This window comes from Periplaneta americana, chromosome 4, assembly GCF_040183065.1.
Source record: "Periplaneta americana isolate PAMFEO1 chromosome 4, P.americana_PAMFEO1_priV1, whole genome shotgun sequence".
Taxonomy (NCBI): Eukaryota; Metazoa; Arthropoda; class Insecta; order Blattodea; family Blattidae; genus Periplaneta; species Periplaneta americana.
In genome coordinates, this window is record NC_091120.1 from 60068402 (window position 1) to 60082466 (window position 14065).

The window sequence follows — 14065 nt, forward strand, 5'->3', positions numbered from 1 at the left end:
CACGAGTTGAGATTTTATAACTAAATATATTACATATTCTCTTTCGTCACAAATCTAACAATTTTCTTTAAATGTACTGTGTTTATTGCACAATGTGCTTATATTTTATTAGATAAATTATTCTTATAAAATATATTTTTATCATTCGAATGTAATATAAATTTAATTTAAACCACGCTCAAGTTAACTATAAAATATTTCATTACTTAGAAAATCTCTATCTGAAAATTGTATTTTGCACTTGTGTGATTTAACTTGAATTTCGTAAATATTTTAAAATAGTGATCTTTTGAGCATATTGTTTAGTCGTGGAAACAAAAATAAAATATCAGGCACGGTATTATAGGAGGATCAGGGACAAGGTTAATTTTATTTAAGGGAAAGAAGGTGCTAACAGTCAAGACTGTGTGGGCTGAGGACCTGTCATCAGGGCTGGACAAAATACTGACATCCAAGTATTTTAAATACAAATACAAAATACTTCAAAGAATAGTATTTGAAATACAAATACAAAATACTTTTAAAAAGTTAACCAAAATACATTTGTATTTCAAATACTCAAAATACAATATACAAAGAAATAAGAATATTACTGAAAATCTAAAATATTATATTAACATTAAAAGTATTGTAGCTTTTATTTCAAACAATTATGTAACTTTATTATTTCAACAATAATCACCTTCTATAATTTAATTTAAACACTCCCGTCAACAATGGGATTTGCACTCCACACAGCAACACAGTATTTGTTACTATACTCCACAGACGACAATGGCAATTCACTTGGATTATTGCGAACAACAATGTACTGCTAATCTTAACTAATGTTCACAAAGCACTATTTACTAAACAGAACTGTCAGTTCACAGTTCGTTTGCCTTGGCTAGTTCTTCTAGCTCAGTCACTCAAGTTCACAGTATCTCGAACCCAAGACCTTCAGAGACAGTCCACTGAACTTCGAACTCAGGTCCCCAACTGCGGTCCACTGCACTCGAACTCAGGACTTCGGCGACAGTCCATTGGACGCTCACACAGCTGCGGACACACTCAAGTCGAACTCCGGTCTCGAAGCTGGCTTCACTGCTGACCAAAAATTGAACTGAACTTGCTGTCCAAAACTAGCAACGACTGCTACTTCAACTTGCATCTCTTATTTATTAGTTAAACCACAGTTTCGAGAAAGTACGATGCTCGAAATTTCTACTTCTACAGACTTCTGTTCTCGCTGCTTCTTCCTGGACGATTCTGTTCGGGAGGTTTCGTCTCCCCCTTCACCTCGCACAGCGAAGCACCACCAGCTTTGCGTCCCCCTTTGCCTCGCGCCGCAGTGCACCTCCCCTTGCCCTCTCGGCATGCAGACGTTCCCCTTACGTCTGCCACACCACAGCGACCAATGTTTTGTCTCCCACGTGCCCTGTCGGACACGCGTTCGAATCCCGACGCAGCTGTCACAGTATTTTTATCTCGAAGTTTTATATAAACACTGTAACTGAACATTCTTCCTTTTCCCAGTCAGCAATGAAATTATGCTACATCTGAATAATTATTGCTCCCTTTAAAAAAAACAGTTTCTCAAGAAGTTTATCAAATAAGGATCCCCTTGCTGGTAAATGAATAAATCCTGCAAAACAGAACAGTCTTTCTACAGGTGCAGAGGAACACAAATTTGTATTAAACTTTATAAAAGCTTGTTTCACTGTTGGGTAATTCTCTAGAGTGCACAGGGTTGTCCCTTTGCCATTGAAGAATTGTATGAGCTCATACTCCACAGCAGATAAGTTCTTTTCTTTTTGCTTTTCAAAGTCTGTTGTACTTGAGTTGAAAATATAAAAATTGTTTTCATCGTCGAACTGACCAAAGGAGTAGCGAGAACTGCTCAGCTGATTTCACACACATATTCTGTATCCTCTTCTTATCATTTGGTGAGGCAGTGTCAGGTAGCCATCTCATCTTAAATGATAGGTGGAAGCAAGCTGCCAAAATAGCTCAATTTGCTTCTGGAGTCAGATCAAAGATCGCTTTAAATCTTCATGAAAGTGAACTCATTAGGATTGGAGTTACTTGGAATAGATGGCGTAGATTACTAGATAATATAATATGTAATCTGTTTTTGAAGGAAATGAATATGGACAGAAGTTGGCCGTAATAGCACGTCTTCTCATTTTGCATTAAATCAAGGACTACGGCAATGGGTTTCAGAACTGCACAATATTCTTCAAAGTACTCAACATCTTTGAAGGTTGGCAATCCGAGTTTTTCACATATACCTACTGTTTATATCATGTTTGAATTGCAATATTTGAGAGATTGAGTCATAAAGAGAATTTCATCATGCTGGGCAAGGAAACTCTTTAATGAATATTTCAAGACATCTGATATAATTTTTGAGAATTTGAGTCTCCTAGATGCATTCCATAATGCTGAACATTTAGCAGGTTTTGGGTGATGAATCCTTGATGCTGTTGGAGATTTCTTTATGGCATTAAGGAAATCAGTTGTGGCAAGAAAACTAAGTGTTTGGCTAGCACATCTGAAATGGGTAGGCAAATAAGACAAAAGTTCATTCTTCAAATCCAAATCCAAAACTTGGACAAGAAGAAGAAAGTATTTTGAGTATTTGAAATACACAACACATCAATTTTATGTATTTAAATACAAAATACAAATGTATTTCAAATACTGCCCAGCCCTGCCTGTCATAATGCAGAAGAAGATCCTATATATCCCACTAGTACGGCTATCTATCTTGGTCTGTTATCTTTCCAAAAGTTACTGAAAACTCCCTAATTAATTATATTATTAGTTAACTATCTCGCATTTTAGAATGAATCTCCAATTTACAATTTCATCCTACTCGAAGAACACAATGAGCATCCTTTCCACATTGCTCCTGAATGGGCATGCTTCGTTCTGTCCTGGAGATTGAAGGCTTTTTCCATTAAATGAACTGTTGCTTAGTCCATAAATCCATGTTTCGTCTCTTGTAATCACTTTTCTTTTTCCCTTCCAAAAGTTAAGGTAATTTTGGAAAATGTTTTTGAGATTGTAGTAAACCGTGAGATAATTTTGGTTTTCCTTTATCTGTCAAGAGTTAGGAAACGAATTGTGACGCATTGATATTACATTCAAAATGGCAGAAAGACTGTGATGTACTGAGCCTAGAAGATTCTTATTGTGGCAGAAATGCAGGGGCGTATTTTGCGGACTACCGGGGCTACCGGCGGTAGCCCAAGGAAATTACAAAAGAAAAAGTTTATAATATAACATAATGTAATAATTTTGTATTACCGTATTAGTTTTACCACAGTAATTAAAATTAAAGTAATTGTTAGATTTATATGCACTCTCTGCTCTCGAAAGAAACAAGTTGTCAAGGCGGCATCACTGGAGAAACCGCTGCTACGAAGGGTAGCCTGTGACCGTTCCGCTCACGTCGCACAACTCCCCGTCCCCCCGCTCCCTCCTGTTTCCGTCATGCTCTGTAGGTGGGTGAGTTGCCGCTCTCGTGATCGGTTTCTTGGAAGGCGCGAAGCAACAATATGCTTAGTACGCTAGCTCATTAATGTGATTGTGTTCTTGCAGTGCAGTATTTTAAATTTGTGATTTGTTCGAGTGTCTAAGAGTTATATTAATTGTGAATTATTAAGTTTTTAATTTCCCAATTAAGTGATATTGTGAAAAATATGGCAGAACAAGTTTCTGGAGAGGTTTGTGTTGAAAATGACTGTGTAATAGAAGGTTTATTAAAAGTGCCTTTTAACCGTCGTACATACAACGAGAAAGTTGAAATTGTGAAAATGGAAAGACCAACTCCTGAGTTAAATTTGTCCATGGACGTAAAAGAAAAACAGCGTGAGTACACACGCCATTTCACTTCAACATCATATGGTAAGTGGAATTGGTTGTGTGGTAGTTCTAAACTGTCTAAACTATTTTGCTGGTCATGTTTGTTATTTAGCCGCGAAACTAATGTGTGGTCAAAAGAGGGGTTTTCTAATATGAACTCCCTTCGAACGGCAGTCCTAAAACACGACAAATCAAAAGCTCATATTTATAGTAGCATGAACTTTGCAAACTTTGGGAAGACAAGAATTGATTTGCAGCTAGATAAGCAAAAAGTTCTACACATCAACCAACACAATGCTCTTATGAAAAAAAATCGGGAGATTTTACTGCGTCTTATTAACGCACTCTGCTTTCTAGGAAAACAAGAATTGGCTTTTCGGGGTCATAATGAGAGTGTGGAATCAGACAATAGAGGAAATTATATTGAATATTTAAGTTCCTTAAGTGAATTTGACCATTTACTGGCCAATCATCTTGAGAGTTCAACAGTATTCCGTGGTACTTCTCCCGCAATTCAGAATGACTTAATATTTGCTATAAGTGGGGTTATGATAAAGAACATAAAATCTGAAATAGAAGAAGCACCTTTTATGGCCATTGTTGTTGATGAAACAAGTGACTGCTCTAATCAGAGTCAATTGTCCACTGTTTTAAGATACGTCGACAGTACTGCCAATGTTCAAGAACGGTTTATGGGATTCACAAATGTCAGTTCGGGCAAAACTGCTGCTGCTTTGTTTCAGCATGTGGAAGGTGTTATAGCAGAATACAATGTCGGCAATAAGTTAATTGCACAGACCTACGATGGTGCTTCAGTTATGGCGGGAAATATTAATGGCTTAAAAACAAAAGTTCAAGAAAAGTATCCTCAAGCACTATTTGTCCATTGTTACAGCCATGTTCTCAATTTAGTTTTGCAACAAACTACTTTATCCATTCCAGAATGCCGCATTTTTTTCAAAACACTGTCGGGTTTTGCTGCATTTTTCTCATCATCTCCTAAAAGATCAGAAAAACTCAAGGAATTTATGAAAAAGAAACTCCCAAAAGTAGCACCAACTAGATGGAATTTTACATCTCGGCTTGTAAATACAGTAAAGTAATACAGAGAACAACTGACTGCTTTCTTTGGAAATATCATTTGTAATGACTCTGAAGAAAACTGGGATGATGATGTAATTGTGCAGGCTCAAGGATATTTGTATTTTTTCACACAGTTTCAGAATATATTTCTTCTTGAAGTCTATGCTAGAGTGTTCGCACATACAGATGTGCTCTACAATATTCTTCAGACAAAAAGTCTAGACATAGCATACTGCTTGCAAGAGGTATCAAAGTTAAAACATACTATATCCGAGTTCAGACGTAGTGGGTTTCTGTCCATATGGAGTAATATGGAAAATGAAAATTCTTCAGACAATACAATGGAACCACCATTAAAGCGAAGAAAAGGAGATGATGAATTGAAATACAGGCAGCTGTACTACAGCATACTAGATCGTATGCACATGGAAATTACTGACAGATTTTCTGATTATGGAAAGCTTCAGTTCACTCATCTTCTAGATTCTCAAAAATTGTCTGCTTATAGAGAAAACTTCCCGAATGAGGCACTAAACAAATTATTTCAGTCCTATAACAGTCACTTTGATCAAGTACGTTTGAAAAATGAATTAAGTGTAATATATTCAGCAGAAGTCTTTGATTTTTCGAACAAACCTATCCATGAAATATTATCTACCATATATGAAAACCAGCTGAACCAAGTTATTCCTGAAGTCCTTAAATTGGCAACATTAATTGTGACAATACCAGCTACTTCAGCATCGGTAGAAAGAACATTTTCTGCGTTGAAGAGAATAAAATCCTACTGTAGATCAACTCATACACAAGAACGTTTATCCGGCTTGGCACTGATGTCAATTGAAAAGTCATTTCTACAGAAACTTCACAAGCGGCCCAACTGTAATTTCAATGACGAAGTCATCAAAGTATTTTCGTCCCAATCAAGACGCCTGGAATTCACATATAAATAGGTAAGGAATTTTATTATAGGGTTTTTAAAATATATTTTGTGTAATAATAGGGTCAGTGGTAGCCCAGACCCTTAAACCAGTATACGCCCCTGCAGAAATGTGGTAAATAGTTTCTTGTCAGTCTTGTCTCGAAACTTGTCAAAGATTTTCTAATATACCCTTCATGTTCAGATGACACTTGTTCATGTTTAAAACATCGAATCCAATTCATGGTTTCGTTCCCGATAACTTCAATAAACATATCATGAGTTTGTATTGCAGTTTTTTTTTTTTTTTCAGTTTAAAACAAAATACTGTACACATGCACGTCTCAATAATTTGACAAATACTTCTCCTCATTCAGTATTATTAAGCTCTGTTATTGTTACTGTATTTAAACATTTCGTTTATTTGTTTTTCAAGGTTTCGATATTATTATACAAATTATTTCATGTTTATTTCTTTTTAAAAAGTTCTTTTTTCAAACTAAACTCCCAAGTATGTACAAGAAACTCTAATCACAAAACGAAATACATACTGTACTTTGAAATTTGTCCATGCAAATTAGCTGTTTTAGATTATAGTTTGTTTCCAAAGTAGTGTGTTACAAAACAATGTCAAGTTTTGAAAAAATAAAATTCCTTTTATTGTCTCTTATTCTAACATTAAGGACTTACTCTATATTGGCTAAAACTCACAAGCCATATGAAGATATTATTAATCATTATTAATCGTTATTTAACAACTTAATCATCTAACATCGGTGGAATTGATAATAGCGAGATGGTAGTTTGGCTAGATGAGTCATAAATTATATTATCTGACACTCGTGATACAATTGGAAAATATCTCGGAGGAAATCAACTGGGTAATCAATCCAAGCGGGATTCAAATCCACGTCCAAATACAGCTTTGACTCAGGAGATCAGTTCCTTAACTCTGAGCTATGTCGATGGCTCATATGAAGTGATCTGAGCATGTCTTAAGGGCCCCAAACATGCAGATACCGTACATAAATCCACAGGCAAATCTTCTCGGGTATGGGCAAAAGATATTGAGACTTTGGCTTTGAGGTAAGTCCCCAGAATCCAACGGTTGCTTGAGTTTTTCCGGCTGTAGTGCTCTCCAAATTAAGCAGGAGAAAAAGTAAACATAGAAACAATCGATACTGCGTACACAGTGGCGGCTCGTGAACTTGTGGATTGGGAGAGCTGCAGTAGATTTTAGTACATACAAATTTCACTTCTTGATATCATTACTAGTAAGTATAGGACAAAAATAAATCACTACATAACGAAAAACAAAAACTTTCTGACTTAGTTGGGAGATGTCTGTGGCATCATTTGCTAATCGCTAAAAAAAAAAAAAAAAAAAACTAATACCATCGATTTCAGTCTGAATTTCTGATCGGGAGACACTCAACTTGCAATCTACCAGTTCATTCTAAATTGTTTTAGAATTACCTTTATACAGTGGCATGTTCCAATGATTTTTGAGAGGCTCGTTTAGATTACTCACGGACTGTAGCAACCCACGAAATACACCAGAGTCCTTCGAATCGTTTTTTCATCATGTCCCCTAAGGGGAAGTTCATATTAGCAACAAAATTTGATAAAATCAATATTTTTTTTTAAATAATTTCACAATTTTTTCTCACTTCTTGATTATGTTTGAGAATGTTTGTTCTGTTCGTTTCACTTAATTGCGCAGCAATATTAGTTTTGCCTAACATAGCCAATGAAACAAAATTTTTCATGTGAGATTGCGAAGATTCGTGCTTTTTAATTTATAGGGGCAAATGTCCTAAATCTGTCACGCCACTCCTAGTCCATGCAGTATCACCACCGAAGAGGAGGCAACCACAAATGCTCAGCGTAAATTTCATTGTTATACTTCCTTATATATATATGCACTATTTCGGCTGGATGAAGCTTGAGTAAGATTTAAGTTGGGTAACGAACGACTCTTTAATTTCACTTCATTACATCAATTTTCTCCACAAGGGAAAGTTGAGAAAAATAAAATTAATATTCTGTAATTCACACACACTCATGCTTGCACATTTGCACTGGTTAAGTTACGGCACTAAGACGTCGCACTAAAGCAACACTCAGATATACTGATGGTCAACAATTTTCTAAAACTAGAAAAGAAGTCTCTTTCGTATTTTACGTGCTATATCAAAAGGATTATACTCGTGCAATCATTTTGAGTTAAGGCAAATATTAGGTTCTGCTGGAGGCTGGATAATACGTAATAATAAGGCAAAAGAGAATATTAATTTCGTTATATTAACTCGATAAGATTCTACAACAATAAGTATGTGAAGAGAAAATAAAAATTTTGTCATTAAGTTTCAAAGGAATAGAGAATCCACTTGATGTAGCATTACAATAGCGGTGTGGGAGGGGATGAAAGATCTTCCCTTGTCGCCTGGCTCTGCAAGCCACTGCAGTGAAATATGGGTTTTAAACAGCGGCAGTTTCCCTCTGCTTCCCTTCACCTCTCTACCCCCTGACCTAGCAAGACACACTCTCTATGATCTGTCCCACCCTACAGATCCCAGGACGACTTTGAATGCAGTGTCAATTCCAGTACAGTCAATGCGCAAAAAGATAATGCATAAGATAATAGTACATATTCCCGGCCAGATGAAATATAAAGCAATTTACCAATAAAAGCTGTAACAATTCCTCTACAAATTAAAATAAATATTATTTTTATTTTCCTGTCAAAGCAGGGAGTGCTGCAGCTCCGCAGCTCTTATGGACGAGCCGCCCCTGTGCGTATATGTGGTCGAGATTTTTCGTCAATGTTTCATTTTAAGCCATTCTCTATAGCAAAATGGCTGCAAGCTATGGACATACAAATTTGAGAAATTATTCTCCCACATTTCTATGTACAGTATGTAGAACTATGAAGGAGTAGTGTCCCTCGAGTAATCTTATTTCTCCATGAAGAATCATTGATTTCAACTTCTTTGTGAACTGTAAGTCTAGGACGTAAGTCTGAGCATGTATGGACAATTATCCAATTCAGACATACCTCCCAAAGGTATTCTATTAATTCCATTTGAGGATAGGGACACGGACTGGGGACTGCCATCTCACGTAGACCGCGTGGGTGAGCCCATTCTAATACCCAGAATGGAACAATGTGCATCCCTAAGACTGCAGACCACCCCCAAACTTCCCTGCAGCCTTCAGAATCCGTTTTACCTTTCCACAGTCCCTCAACTCCGATTTCACGAACTACCGATACCATGAGCCCCAGGGAAAGCCCACGGTATATAGCACTACCACGAGAAACTACGAACACAAACCACGGAGTCCAAGTTCAGTGGCAGCCCGCAGCCAACTCTACACTGGAGCAAGCCCGAAATATGGGAAAGAAACGGAAATTATGATGAAAGAGGATGTGTAATTATAATGGTGAAATGAATCCGAGGTCCAACGCCGAAAGTTACCCAGCAATTCTGCTTCGATTGGTTTGATGGAAAACCTCGGAAAAAAACCTTAACCATGTAACTTGTCCCAACCAGGATTTCAAACCTACCCGATCATGGATCTTCTGAGGTAAGTCTATACAAATAAGTCTCCAATAAGTCTTTGTATACAGTATAAGGAGCGTTGAAAATATGCAATATCTACTGAAGTTAAGTCATTTTTCATTTTGCAACTCCTCAAAAATATATTCCACAACGTCCAAATGTTCCGTCAAGGTAAAGTATTGTTTCTGAAAATCAATTTGAGTATAGAGTGTATACCAGTCAATCAGTCAATGAATCAATCAATCAACCAACCAACAAATCAATCTTCTTAATGTATTCTTCATGATCGTTATATAAAGTCCATTGCAGTCCTTCAGTTATCGGTACCATTTCTTTGATCGGTGTTCATTATAGATGTCACAGTTAAGATGTGGTCAGTACGTATTGCAGAGCTGAGTTTGTGCAACTGGTATTGATGACTTCAATTTTCTTGTTTTAAGATTCATGAATGTGTACAATAAAATATATGTTCATGATCATTGCACCATATACAAATAAGACTATCGGAAAGGTGAGATCGGTGTAGATATAATTCTCACTGTTTCAGGAACACGTTGCAAGATGTGAGCGACACAGACAACATAAATTCTTTCGGGATATATCATTACCAGTACTAATGCTTGTTACGTTTTATAATTTGCGGAGAACTCCATTGCTAAAAATAGCAACAGATTGTCATGTTTGACACGTTCCAAGCACTTCACTTATCAATAGAGTTAGCTCCAAAAACTCCTAACTCAGGGAACCATTGATTATGTCACCAATCAATCATTCATTGTTATCTGTTCTTTCATCCAATGAAACCAAATAGGACGTCTTTGATAATGTCTCGTATCTTCTGCATACTTTCTTCATAGATAAAAAAAAAGTATACCGAAGTATTTTCGAGGCATAAATTTATTTGAGATGCTGTGGGATATCTAATTTTCAACAAATTCATGGAAAATTGGGTGACTTAATTTGTAAATATGTACATATGCGCTGCTGAGGACTCGCTAAACATCAGTAAGCTATTGGAATCGGTTTTAATTGTCATGATGGGCTCTGTTAAAAATATTTGCCTCTGTTGGTGTTCTTCTGCCTGTTTACATAGTGTACTCTGGTAGAAATATGTCGTTGCCTTAAAAATATTCATGTAGCTGATAGCTATACTTGATATGCATTACAAGACTACACTTTATGGCTGCGTTTTTCAACCTTTGCTCAACATGTGGCACACTATAGTTGTAATTTAAAATCCCGCGTCACACTTATACAATCTAAACCAGTGGTTCCTAAATAAGGGGGAATTTTTTTTATAAAAACAAGTAAAATGCGATATTTTTAAGATAGATCCATAATGACACTTGTAGCGGAAAAGATCGGAATTGGTCTTCTTGCAGTTCTCCCATTTCCCCATATTAAGAATCTACATTATTCTATCATTCTCCATCCCGTCGTCATTCCATAGCATTCCCTGAATGCCGACTGGCGACACACAGAGGGGTGCTAGCCTAGGGACGAGTGGGGTTACCTGCTCAAAACCTTGATACGCAACGAACCTTAGTGTAGTCAGCCAGTGTGGGTTTGGTAATGTGCCTAGCTTGAGGGTCAGCGTAATAAATGTAATAAGGTCACAGTGATGGGTCGTAGTCTCCCCCCTCCCTTAAATACAAATTCAATTCAAGGTTTGTACGATATTCTAACTTTACTGATATGGCAACCCTGGTCATGCATCAGTCATTCCCTTTTCTGCTGATCGCAAATCTACATTTTGTTTACTGAATATTGACTTGTGCCACTTTCGTAGAAAGTTGACTCTTGTGGACTCACTTTTTTTTTTACTACTCTTTTCACACTATTTATTTTTTCCATTCAATTTTTGCTAGCGACAGCACACTGATTGAAAATAACTACTCCACGACCTCTACCTTCCATTTATAATTTTTTCCCATGAAAGTCATGCACTATATTAAACAGCTTACCACTTTTGGCATGGTTAAAAGTCAACGCACACTCAATGACCAATGAGTGACCACTAAGTTCTCTTCAATTGGCTTCATCTAATGGCTTACGCAGAGGAGGCTGGTTTTCTCAGAATCTCAGAAGACAAAACCCAGAACATAATTATATGACTGATATCCTCGCAACAATATACCTGCTGTTATCTTTCACAAGTTCGGAAAAAGGGAGAGGTGAATTTTCAGAGAATGTTCTGCGGACCTAAGGGCACTTGTCCTGAAAATATCTTTGAGTAGTTGAATGTTATGTTTTATTTAACGAAGCTCGCAACTGCAAAGGATATATCAGCATCGCCGGATGTGCCGGAATTTTGTCCCGCAGGAGTTATTTTACATGCCAGTAAATCTACTGACATGAGCCTGTCGCATTTAAGCACACTTAAATGCCATTGACCTGGCCCGGGATCGAACCCGCAACCTCGGGCATAGAAGGCCAGTGCTATACCAACTCGCCAACCAGGTCGACTGAGTAGCTGAAAATATATGGATAGAATAGTGGAAATTAAAAATATGGATGCAATCCACACAAAATTATTGCATAATAAACTTAAATATGTAACATAAATGCCACTTATTCTGAAAGTACTGTAACCCTTGTGTTTTGCAATGAAAAGAAGAAATTTAGCAATAAATCACTTAACAAAAAAATATGCATTTGCATACAAATTCTAGACAATTTTAGTAACCTGTTATTCTAATCTTGGTTATTGTAAATGGAGCACAAATTTTACTCTAGGTCTTTTATACTTCCTGATAGTTCCCATTTACGTATAAAATTAGAGAACTTTGCTTACCGGTACTTACTTTATTATTCTGATACAACATTGGTTTCGTCATTGTCCTTAAAAAAATGTTTTAAAGTAAAATTAATTATATAATTAATGTTAGAGAGAATTGGACAAATTTCAATTAATATTGGAGAACTAAAGCTAATAATAATTATAATTCACATCAGAACTAAAGTTAATTTTGTTTACATTAGAACTATATTTAAATTACCATTATAAATGAGATAGTTCAATAATAAACTTGTACAAGATTTAAGTCTCACTTACAACCTTTCAGCTCATAGAGACTATACCTGAGCTACCATAGTTAATAATAAAATGTTACTGCTACGGAAGTTTTTTAAACCTGTTGATTTAAACTTTTAAACCCATTCTGATATGTATTTAATAATAATAATAATAATAATAATAATAATAATAATAATAATAATAATAATAATAATAATAATAATAATAAGTAATTGATTAACTAGCGAACTTACTCGTGTTAATTATGTAAGTCTGTGCAGCTTACAGCTGTTTCGGTGCTTCATCACACCATCCTCAGAGCCTGTGATGAAGCACCGAAACAGCTGTAAGCCGCACAGACTTACATAATTAACACGAATAAGTCCGCTAGTTAATCAATTACTTATATTCAAGTGTTAAAAGTAGTGTACGCAAGATTCAAAATGGAATAATAATAATAATAATAATAATAATAATAATCTAAATATAAACAGAATAAACCTATACCAGTGTTATACATGTAAGTAGGTAAACAAACCAAACCCAGATTCTGCTTATCATATCAGAAAGCAAATTCAAGTACTGGTATGTACGTCACATTATGAGAGCAACAGAAAAAATGTTCCTTCCATCACTTTCATTATCAGTATTACTGACTACAATGAATGTATGAGATTAAATCTCTGTATGCCACCGTAGCTTTATAAAATGCGTTTCAATCATAAACTTTATCTAGTTGTTCGGGTCTTACATTTTACTTATCTTCATGATTTGCTCTCATATGTTTACTATGGACAAGGACGCCCACAGTGGTAGCAATTTGCTAGCACTGAGATTTTTATTTTTTACACGTTTCTTTTTTTCTACCTGCTCGATACATGTTTTCTCAAATCCTCGGTAAACAATTCAACAAAAGCAAGTGCTTTAACTATGAATGTATGCGCAAGATAATTTAGACTTCAGAACTGGCTATTTTTCATGTTCAATTTTCTCTCTGCTCGTCAATCCATTTCCTCTGATTTTCTAACCATCTTGCTACCACTGAGATTGCAACCTGTGGGCGCCCTTGACTCTGGATAAAGCTTAGTAGCACTATCATTTCAAGATTTGTTATAATACAGTCTCGTTTATTATTCTTCACCCAGTTGTGGTTAAATACATTAACAGAGGGCATTTTGTACAGTTTTTTTTTATCATAGTACGTCTGAAATTCTGGATGGTGATTTTATGCGTCATGTACTTGAGCTGAGTGGATGAAAATATTAGAAATGCAGTAAACTAAATACAACCATTCTAAATTTTTCTCTCACCTTCCCCAAAGAAGGTTACACAAAGAGCATTTTCTAAATGTAACATACTGCCATTCTAAATTTTTCTCTCACCTTCCCCAAAGAAGGTTACACAAAGAGCATTTTCTAAATGTAACATACTGCCATTCTAAATTTTTCTCTCACCTTCCCCAAAGAAGGTTACACAAAGAGCATTTTCTAAATGTAACATACTGCCATTCTAAATTTTTCTCTCACCTTCCCCAAAGAAGGTTACACAAAGAGCATTTTCTAAATGTAACATACTGCCATTCTAAATTTTTCTCTCACCTTCCCCAAAGAAGGTTACACAAAGAGCATTTTCTAA